An 11,511-nucleotide genomic window follows, 5' to 3' on the forward strand; every position below is an offset into this window, starting at 1 on the left:
TTAAAAAACAATAAAAAATAAAAAAATAAAAAGAGATAACAGGAACTACCTTGAAGGGTTAGTGAAAGAATAGGAAAACTGTATCCATATAACAACTAGGAGAATTGTGAAATAACCTGGATATATGTAATAATGTAACTTACTATTACATTAATACAACATACATAGCTACATCCATTTGGGAAGCCCTTCCTTGTCTTGTGGCTTTAGAGTTAGGTAGACATGGTTTCTAATCTCGCCCCCAGCACTCAGGAGTTGTGTGGCCTTGAACAAGTAAATCATTTCTTTGAAGCCTTCCTTTCCTTATCTGTGAAATGTGACTCATAATGCCTCCCTCCCTTTGTGGTGAAGATTAAAGTTGTATTTCCCTTTCTCTTTCTTTCCCTGCAGAAAATTTCCAATTCCCAAAATCTAGAAGCAAGCAGAGGAAGGTCTTAGAACAGCACAAAGAGCTGTGCTCATGCAGGAGAGACCAGAATGACTAATACCTATCATAGGGATACCGAGCAGGCTTTGGTTCCCTGCTATCACTAGGAGGCTAGGAGACCAATACTGATTACTCAGAGTGCTGTCTTGAGGAGGATAAAGAAGTTGGGCATAGATGAATAATGCAGTCATCAATTAGTGATGTCTGCTGTGGGCAGGGGACGGAGACACTGGCTGTTGACTTGCAATTCCATATACATTCAAAAATTCACTGGTGTCCAGTCTTTTTTTTTTTTTGTACTTTGTGGATGTTTGATATGTTTCATAATCTAGCTTTTAACATAACAACAGATCATTCTTTTACCATCAGGCTTTCTAAATTAAATACCTTTGTGGGGTTTTGTGGGGTTTTTTTTTTTGCGGGTTGTGGGGGGTTGGGGGGCGTTGGCTCCCTTGGAAAGAAGGAACAAGGAAGCGAGCCCAGAAAGGGTTGCTCTGAAGCTGATAAGCAGAAAGTGACAGCTGTCAGAAAGGAATTCACAGAATAAGCAGTGAATAGTCTGGGGCCATTTCCTGCCAGGATAAACAGTATGTTTCCTCCTCTGGCCACCCCCCCAACCTCCTCCAGCCTTTTCAATGCAACCATAGTCATCAGAAATTGTAAACTGAGTTTAATACTAAACTGAGTTTAGTATCTGCTTAATAAAGGAAGGGCATATACTTTAGCAGCAAGTTTCCTGTCCAAATTGGTTAAAACCCATCTATTTTAATGGGTTTTGCATTTAAAAAGATGAGGTTCCTTTACTTGGAAATACCCTTAGGTGGAGTAAGGCCCTTTTGATGATAAAGCATCGCTCTACAAATATGATACTTAGGGGAGTCCTATGTTTCTAAATAGCAAACTGAATGGAAACTTCCTATGCTATCTTCTGGGCTGTCAGGTACATGGGAGGTGGCAGGATCCTTATTTCCTTATGTTTCATTAAAAAAAAACAAACAAACAACAAAACACACACTCAGAGGACAGGGCTCAGATCAGTGGGTTCTTTACAGAGGGGAATATTTCAGCCCAGCATGAGGTAGAACAGTTTAGCATCTGGAGCTTTCCAACAGCAGAGTAAGCTGCCTTGAAAGGTGGTGAGCTCCCTGTCTTTGGGAGGATTCCAGCAGAAGCCAGGTGCAAGCCTATTAGGGACACTGTGGAATGATTCTGAATAGATAAAACGGTAGAGAATAGCTCTGATTATCCAACTATGTTCTGGGAGAGTCCCGGGGTTTCTTGGATATTCTTTTATAAATTTAATTTAATTTTAGGGACGGGGTTTCGCTCCATCACAGAGGATGGAATATAATGGATCGATCATAGCTCACTTCAACCTTGAACTTCTGGGCTCAAACAATCCTTGCGCCTCTACCTCCAAAAGTGCTAGGATTACAGGCATGAGCTACTGCACCCTGCCATTTCTTGGATATTCTTGAAGGGCTGGGTTGCTGAGGAAAAGGGAGAGAAATGCTAAGGTACAGAATTCTAACCTCCGTCCCTATTTAAATCAATCAACTAATAATAACCAATGCATACCAAATGCTTACCGCATTACATAAAGAATTTACAAGTTCCAGGGAGAGATGCCCAAACTATGGGAGAGAAGTGCCTATAGCCAATCAGCTGCTGTCATTCTGTAGCACTGGGGGAGCCTGCTCTCTTGCAAGTCAAACAGTCTTGTCCTAGAGCAAGTAGCCCAACCAGAGGCTCTGAAATGGGGCTCTGCCCTTCACATCTTACCTCCTTGATGAAGAATTGCATCTCTGACTAGATGGATTTATTTTTATTTTTATTTTGGCAGTAAGGCAAACCAAATGGCCTCTTCTTCTTACCCTGAATTTCTGAATTGATGGGGATACGTGGGATTGTCTGACCTACAGCAAATGTGACACCCCCTCACATTCTTCACAGACAGATTTCTCAGAGACACTACAGGTGCCCTTCTCTGCTAGATCTTTTTACCTGAGTTGCTAATAAAACCCAAAGCCTATTTGTGGAACAGTGGATTATGATCACATGGGCCAGATACTGGGGTCTGTGAAGAAACTCATCCCACGGCACACTGTGTTCCTGGTGCCAAGTGCTTCTTTTTTGGCCATAAATTGTCCACAAAACCCCATGGCAATGGCGCCATGGACCCATTTCTCAAATGGTAAACCCAAGGCTTAGAGCATTTAGGTGACTTCTCTGAGGTCATGTGTCTATTAGATGAGCGATTCAGATTACCAGAGAGCTCACACCCTTATTGTCATTATCAATTTCCCAGTGAAAAAATTAAAATAAAATTCACTTGTGCAGCCCCTTCCTTCCTTCCTTCCTTCCTTCCTTCCTTCCTTCCTTCCTTCCTTTCTCTTTCTTTCTTTCTTTCTTTCTTTCTTTCTTTTTCTTTCTTTCTTTCTTTCCTTCTTTCCTTTCTTTCTTTCTTTCTTTCTTTCTTTCTTTCTTTCTTTCTTTCTTTCTTTCTTTCTTTCTTTCTTTCTTTCTCTTTCTTTCTTTCTCTTTCTCTCTCTCTCTCTCTTTTTCTTTCTTTCTGTCTCTCCTTCCTTCCTTCCCTCCTTCCTTCCTTCCCTCCCTCCCTCCCTCTTTCTTTCTTTCTCTTTCTCTCTCTCTCTCTTTCTTTCTTTCTTTCGTTCGTTCGTTTGATGGAATCTTGCTCTTATTGCCCAGGCTGGAGTACAATGCCCAGGCTGGAGTACAATGCCATGATTTCAGCTCACTGCAACCTCTGCCTCCCAGATTCAAGCGATTCTCCTGTCTCAGCTTCCCGGGTAGCTGGGACTACAGGTGCGCGCCAATATGCCCAGTTACTTTTTGTATTTTCAGTAAAGATGGGGTTTTGACATGTTGGCCAGGCTGGTCTCGAACTCCTGAACTCAGGTAATTTGCCTGCCTCAGCTTCCCAAAGTGCTGGGATTACAGGCGTGAGTCATCACGCCCGGCTGGTTCCTCCTACTTTGTATCTCCACAAGCACCGTGTGTTTCCCCTTCCTAACACATGGTTGTCATTTTACACTGAAGCGCATTTGCATGACTCTGTAGCTAATGTCCACATCTCACACTAGGCTATAAGCCACTGAAAATCACTTGCTTTGGGCTCGAAGTGCTTTCGGCCTCCCGAAGTGCTGGGATTACCGGAGTGAGCCACCATGCCCCAGGCGCAACCATTTTTATAGTTCTCACACTGCCTTCATTTGAATCTGAGCTCCCAGCAGGTCCTCGAGTGATCACGCTTGTGTTCGCTCCTGGTCTCCAGTGTTCATGCTGCTCCCTCCCACCCACCAAGTTTACCCTTCAGACTCCTTCACTCCTACTTATTCATCCTTTAAATCTCACCTCCTCCAGGAAGTCTTCCTTGATGCACCTTCTCTCCCTAGTTGTGTAAAATGCCCTTCTCGTGTGCTCTGAAAGTACTACCACTATTCTGGCACTAATCGCACTACTTAATAATGCTCTGCTTGTCTGTATCCCTCACTCAACAGGCACTGCAAGAGCCGAGCTTCAATCTGCAATGCTGCCTGCTGGAACACTAGCCCTGTGTCTGGCAACTAAGTGAATTATCAACTGGGTGGATGATATGGTTTGGCTGTGTCCCCACCCAAATCTCATCTTGAATTGTAGCTCCCATAATTCCTACATGTTGTGGGAGGGACTCAGTGGGAGTTAATTGAAACATGGGGGCAGGCTCCCCTCATACTGTTATCATGGTAGTGTACATGTCTCATAAGATCTGATGGTTTCATAAGGGGAAACCCCTCCCACTTGGTTCTCGTCCTCTCTCTTGCCTGCCGCCATGTAAGACGCCCCTTGCTCTTCCGCCATGATTGTGAGGCCTCCCCAGCTGTGTGGAACTGTGAGCCAATTAAACTTCTTTCCTTTATAAATTACCCAGTCTCGGGTATGTCTTTATCAGCAGCATTAAAATGGACTAATCCAGTGGATGTAACGGGTCTAAAATCACTTAGACACTGCCATCAGAGCCTGCTCCCATCTAGGATCTCAAGTCCAAAGAAGAGGTTCCTGACTTGGTTTCTTTCAGACTCACCACCATCTGTGCACTTATCACAGCTCTAGTGACCTCCTGCTACAGAGCTGGGAGCATCGGCTTTGGGCTGGATCCAAGATCGTACCCTTTTCCTCCAGTTGTGTTTGCAGATAACACTTGACATGCTGCGGAGGACCAGGTGGTAAACTCCCTACACAGCTGTGGTTCAGGAGTGCAATGTTTACAGACTCTCTTTGCCCCAGCTCCAGCTCCAGTCCCTGCCAGCAGAGGAATGGGGCTGGAGCAGGGCACAGGAACCTGCTTGTCTTGATTTATGAGTGCTAGCTGCACCTGCTCCTATGTTCTTAGCACCCACGAAACAATATCTGTTCTCTCCATTCCCACTTCTACTGTCCTAGATCAGAGACCCGCCCATCGTGTTTTTGCCTGGGATGGGGCATGTCCTTTAAGTGGTCCCTCCAGTTTTGTCTTTTTCATTTCATCCTCTACCTGGAGTGATTTTTCTCTAATATAAATCTGCCCATCACTAAAACCCTTTAGGGGCTCCTCACTGCCATGAGGAGAAACTCCAAGCTTCTAAGCATAGCAAGGGTGCCTCCTGGTCAGTTTCGTTCCTAGCCATGCCCCCAACATGCCTGTGCTCTGGAACACAAACTTCCAGCATGTTCTCTTTCAACAGTTCACTTTTTCTTCTGCTCTTCCCTTTACTTGGTGGTACGTCATTCTTTCTTCTTAAATTTGCTTAGTACATTCATCCAATAAAGATTTATTAAGTGCTTATTATGTGCTTGATTCTATCCTGTGCTAGGGCAGAGAACCTCAGAGGTGAATAGCACAAAGTCTTTAAGAGTCTTATGTTTTGGTATTACATTTATGAAAAAACCTAGGAAACAAACGTATGAATCTGGTAATTGTAAACAGGAGTAGATGCTCTGACAAAAAGAAAACGGGCTGGGCACAGTGCCTCATGCCTGTAATCCAAGCACTTTGGGAGGCTGAGGCGGGTGGATCACCTGAGGTCAGGAGTTCCAGACCAGCCTGGCCAACACAGTGAAACCCCGTCTCTACTAAAAATACAAAAAGTTAACTGGACATGGTGGCAGGCACCTCTAATCCCAGCTACCTGGGAGNCCTTCCTTCCTTCCTTCCTTCCCTTTCTCTTTCTTTCTTTCTTTCTTTCTTTCTTTCTTCCTTCTTTCCTTCTTTCCTTCTTTCCTTCTTTCCTTCCTTCCTTCCTTCCTTCCTTCCTTTCTTTCTTTCTTTCTTTCTTTCTTTCTTTCTTTCTTTCTTTCTCTTTCTTTCTTTCTCTTTCTCTCTCTCTCTCTCTTTTTCTTTCTTTCTGTCTCTCCTTCCTTCCTTCCCTCCTTCCTTCCTTCCCTCCCTCCCTCCCTCTTTCTTTCTTTCTCTTTCTCTCTCTCTCTCTTTCTTTCTTTCTTTCGTTCGTTCGTTTGATGGAATCTTGCTCTTATTGCCCAGGCTGGAGTACAATGCCCAGGCTGGAGTACAATGCCATGATTTCAGCTCACTGCAACCTCTGCCTCCCAGATTCAAGCGATTCTCCTGTCTCAGCTTCCCGGGTAGCTGGGACTACAGGTGCGCGCCAATATGCCCAGTTACTTTTGTATTTTCAGTAAAGATGGGGTTTTGACATGTTGGCCAGGCTGGTCTCGAACTCCTGAACTCAGGTAATTTGCCTGCCTCAGCTTCCCAAAGTGCTGGGATTACAGGCGTGAGTCATCACGCCCGGCTGGTTCCTCCTACTTTGTATCTCCACAAGCACCGTGTGTTTCCCCTTCCTAACACATGGTTGTCATTTTACACTGAAGCGCATTTGCATGACTCTGTAGCTAATGTCCACATCTCACACTAGGCTATAAGCCACTGAAAATCACTTGCTTTGGGCTCGAAGTGCTTTCGGCCTCCCGAAGTGCTGGGATTACCGGAGTGAGCCACCATGCCCCAGGCGCAACCATTTTATAGTTCTCACACTGCCTTCATTTGAATCTGAGCTCCCAGCAGGTCCTCGAGTGATCACGCTTGTGTTCGCTCCTGGTCTCCAGTGTTCATGCTGCTCCCTCCCACCCACCAAGTTTACCCTTCAGACTCCTTCACTCCTACTTATTCATCCTTTAAATCTCACCTCCTCCAGGAAGTCTTCCTTGATGCACCTTCTCTCCCTAGTTGTGTAAAATGCCCTTCTCGTGTGCTCTGAAAGTACTACCACTATTCTGGCACTAATCGCACTACTTAATAATGCTCTGCTTGTCTGTATCCCTCACTCAACAGGCACTGCAAGAGCCGAGCTTCAATCTGCAATGCTGCCTGCTGGAACACTAGCCCTGTGTCTGGCAACTAAGTGAATTATCAACTGGGTGGATGATATGGTTTGGCTGTGTCCCCACCCAAATCTCATCTTGAATTGTAGCTCCCATAATTCCTACATGTTGTGGGAGGGACTCAGTGGGAGTTAATTGAAACATGGGGCAGGCTCCCCTCATACTGTTATCATGGTAGTGTACATGTCTCATAAGATCTGATGGTTTCATAAGGGGAAACCCCTCCCACTTGGTTCTCGTCCTCTCTCTTGCCTGCCGCCATGTAAGACGCCCCTTGCTCTTCCGCCATGATTGTGAGGCCTCCCCAGCTGTGTGGAACTGTGAGCCAATTAAACTTCTTTCCTTTATAAATTACCCAGTCTCGGGTATGTCTTTATCAGCAGCATTAAAATGGACTAATCCAGTGGATGTAACGGGTCTAAAATCACTTAGACACTGCCATCAGAGCCTGCTCCCATCTAGGATCTCAAGTCCAAAGAAGAGGTTCCTGACTTGGTTTCTTTCAGACTCACCACCATCTGTGCACTTATCACAGCTCTAGTGACCTCCTGCTACAGAGCTGGGAGCATCGGCTTTGGGCTGGATCCAAGATCGTACCCTTTTCCTCCAGTTGTGTTTGCAGATAACACTTGACATGCTGCGGAGGACCAGGTGGTAAACTCCCTACACAGCTGTGGTTCAGGAGTGCAATGTTTACAGACTCTCTTTGCCCCAGCTCCAGCTCCAGTCCCTGCCAGCAGAGGAATGGGGCTGGAGCAGGGCACAGGAACCTGCTTGTCTTGATTTATGAGTGCTAGCTGCACCTGCTCCTATGTTCTTAGCACCCACGAAACAATATCTGTTCTCTCCATTCCCACTTCTACTGTCCTAGATCAGAGACCCGCCCATCGTGTTTTGCCTGGGATGGGGCATGTCCTTTAAGTGGTCCCTCCAGTTTTGTCTTTTCATTTCATCCTCTACCTGGAGTGATTTTCTCTAATATAAATCTGCCCATCACTAAAACCCTTTAGGGGCTCCTCACTGCCATGAGGAGAAACTCCAAGCTTCTAAGCATAGCAAGGGTGCCTCCTGGTCAGTTTCGTTCCTAGCCATGCCCCAACATGCCTGTGCTCTGGAACACAAACTTCCAGCATGTTCTCTTTCAACAGTTCACTTTTCTTCTGCTCTTCCCTTTACTTGGTGGTACGTCATTCTTTCTTCTTAAATTTGCTTAGTACATTCATCCAATAAAGATTTATTAAGTGCTTATTATGTGCTTGATTCTATCCTGTGCTAGGGCAGAGAACCTCAGAGGTGAATAGCACAAAGTCTTTAAGAGTCTTATGTTTTGGTATTACATTTATGAAAAAACCTAGGAAACAAACGTATGAATCTGGTAATTGTAAACAGGAGTAGATGCTCTGACAAAAGAAAACGGGCTGGGCACAGTGCCTCATGCCTGTAATCCAAGCACTTTGGGAGGCTGAGGCGGGTGGATCACCTGAGGTCAGGAGTTCCAGACCAGCCTGGCCAACACAGTGAAACCCCGTCTCTACTAAAATAAAAAGTTAACTGGACATGGTGGCAGGCACCTCTAATCCCAGCTACCTGGGAGGCTAAGGCAAGGAGAATCACTTAAATTTGGGAGGCGGAGGTTGCAGTGAGCCGAGATAGCGGCACTGCACTCCAGCTTAGGCGACAGTGAGAGATTCTGTAAAAAAAAAAAAAAAAAAAAAAAAGAAAAAAAAAAAGTCAGGTGCAGTGGCTCCTGCCTGTAATCCCAGCACTTTGGGAGGCTAAGGCAGGTAGATCACGAAGTCCAGAGATCGAGACCATCCTGGCCAACATGGTGAAACCCTGTCTCTACTAAAAATACAAAAATTAGCTGGGCATGGTGGTGTGTGCCTGTAGTCCCGGCTACTTGGGAGGCTGTTGCAGGAGAATTGCTTGAACCCGAGAGGCAGAGGTTGCAGTGAGCCGAGATTGTGCCACTGCACTCCAGCCTGGCAACACAGCAAGACTCTGTCTCACAAAAAAAAAAAAAAAAAAATCAAAAAGAAACAGGGCATGTCACAGACAGTGGCTTAATAGGTTACTTTGTGTGCGGGTGGGGGTAGGGGATTGGAAAGTTTCTGTGATGTCACAGCTGAGACATTTAAACACAGAGGGACAGGTGTTCCCGCCAGTGAGAACAGCAAGCACCAAGGCCCTATTGTGAGCCCGGAATGAAGGCACAGAAAGGAGGTGGGTATGGCCCATGCAGAGTGGTCAATGAGAGAGGGGAGACAGACTGGGATGACAGCCATGGTGACTGCTTAGAGCAAGCTGCTCTCTCATTCTTGGGCCTCCTGGGCAGACCTTCCTCTTGGCATCTCTAAGAGTTGTTAAGCGGCAGGCCACTTACATACAGGGCGGGCTCAGTCTCTAAGTTCAACCCCCGTGCTCTACATGGCTCCTGGCAGATGGCTAGCATTCACGCATTCTTCCTGAGCAAATAAGCAAATAAATACGGTCACAGATTCCGAGAAAGACCACTGACGACTTCTTCACCTCGACGATCCCCCCAGGGGAAGGAGATGGTAGGAAAAGCTGGTGAGTCACTTATAAAACTAGTCTCATTTCTTATGACACTGAGCAGCAGCATGGCACGGGAACGCACCGATACAGATGATTAACTGACGGCTTCATCCTGCAGGGCTTTTTATGGGAGCCTTCTCCACGGAGGTGGGAAATAAACGAGGCACGAGAACAGTTTCCATTTAACGTTTGGAAAAATGTGCCGAATGGACCCTGGAATCTTGATGATGACAAATACGGATGTGAGCAAAGAGAACGGAAGGAAAAACCGAAAGAACAGTGTTTGCTGAGCCTCTGAGTGCTTCTCAGAATCTGAGAAAGTTGGAGTGTCTGATGGTTTTCTTTCTTTTATCACCAGATGTGAAGGAGGGCAGATGCCGAGAAGGCCTCTAGGGTGATGGGGAGAAGGGCTGGAGCCAGTGGCGATCCTCTGACCTGGGGACCCAATCACCTAGAGTAGGGGTGCACTGTGACCAGCGTCATCCTGATAAAAGACCAGGCGAGTACATGCCTCTGGTCCTTCCATAGGTGCCCTTCCCTGCCATTGGGAGCCTAAAAGAATTCTCACTACATCCAAAATAACTATAAAAACAGCAACAACAACAACAACAACAACAAATCAAAATTCCAACTCTTAAACCCAACGTACAACCTCATACCAATCTGGCTCCTGCCTACCTGAGCCCTCCCTCCCCACCAGCTCCTGGGCACACTGGCCATCCTTCTGTTCCGCACCCCGAACCTGTCCTGCCTCAGGGCCTTTGCACCGGCTACTTCCTCTACCTGGAATGTGCTCCCCTTGCTCTTCTATGGGAGGCTCGTTCATGTCATTTAGGTTTTAGACTCAACATCACCTCCTCATAGAAATCCTCAAACCAGTGGAGCTGCTCAGCTGCTCACTAATACATTGCTATGTAGCGGTTGCCACTGGCTGATCACTGTTTTCTGAGACTTTAGTTATTAACTGTGTCTCCTCCACCAGAATACAAATATCATGAGATCAGGAACCAAAGTCCTTTTTCACCTATGACTACTCAGTGCACAGAATAAGTAGAAGGTCCTCAGTAAATGTTTGCTGCCTAAATGAATGAACCAGATTCTTCTGTGTCTAATACTAAGGGTCAAGGGAAGAGCAGAGTGCAAATATTTACTAAGTATCTAACACAGGGCCAACACCGAGCTAGGTGCTTTGCATGCAACTTCTCGGCTACTCTCAAAACATACCACATAAGATTTATTTGTTTATTTATTTTGCTGTTGTTGTTGTTGGTTTTTGAGACAGAGTCTCACTCTGTTGCCCAGGCTGGAATGAAGTGGCATGATCTCGGTTCACTGCAACCTCCGCCTCCAGGGTTCAAGCAATTCTCTTGCCTCAGCCTCCCGAGTAGCTGGGATTATAGGTGCCTGCCACCACGCCTGGCTAATTTTTATATTTTTAGTAGAGATGGGGTTTCACCATGATAGCCAGGCTGGTCTCGAACTCCTGACCTCAGGTGATCCGCCCGCCTTGCCCTCCCAAAGTGCTGAGATTACAGGCATGAGCCACCGCGCCTGGCCTCAGAAAAGTTTTTATTCCCCATTTGACAGCTGAAGAAAACGAAGCACGGAGGTTGAATCACTTATTTGAGATCACACAGGTAGTAACTAGAAGGAATTAAGTCAAACCCAGGTCAGCCTGATTCCCCATGCCCTGCTTTTTCTGTTAAAGTGCCTCTTCTCTATATCCTAAGAACTCACAAAAAGTCTCAGCGTTGCTCCTTGTTTCCTGTGGGACCATGGGCAACCTGCCTAATCTCTCTGTGCCTCAATTTACTCAACTCTAAAAAGTGGGTTTTGGCTGGGCGCGGTGGCTCACACCTGTAATTCCAGCACTTTGGGAGGCTGAGGCAGGCGGATCACGAGGTCAGGAGATCGAGACCATCCTGGCTAACACGGTGACACCTCGTCTCTGCTAAAGATACAAAAAATTAGCCGGGGGTGGTGGTGCATGCCTGTAATCCCAACTACTTAGGAGGCTGAGGTGGGAGAATCGCTTGAACCCGGGAGGCAGAGGTTGCAGTGAGCCGAGATCACGCCACTGCACTTCAGCCTGGGTGACAGAGTGAAACTCTGTCTAAAAAAAAAAAAAAAAAAAAAACAACAACAAT

At 46.2% G+C, this 11,511-nt stretch overlaps 1 protein-coding gene across 5 annotated transcripts in view; it reads right to left on the reverse strand.

The window, feature by feature from the left end:
* LARGE1 (LARGE xylosyl- and glucuronyltransferase 1) overlaps window positions 1-11,511 on the reverse strand; it is a 653,148-nt gene that overhangs the window by 54,027 nt on the left and 587,610 nt on the right. The window lies entirely within an intron of this gene.

This window comes from Rhinopithecus bieti, unplaced genomic scaffold, assembly GCF_001698545.2.
Source record: "Rhinopithecus bieti isolate Rb0 unplaced genomic scaffold, ASM169854v2 scaffold_19737, whole genome shotgun sequence".
NCBI lineage: Eukaryota > Metazoa > Chordata > Mammalia > Primates > Cercopithecidae > Rhinopithecus > Rhinopithecus bieti.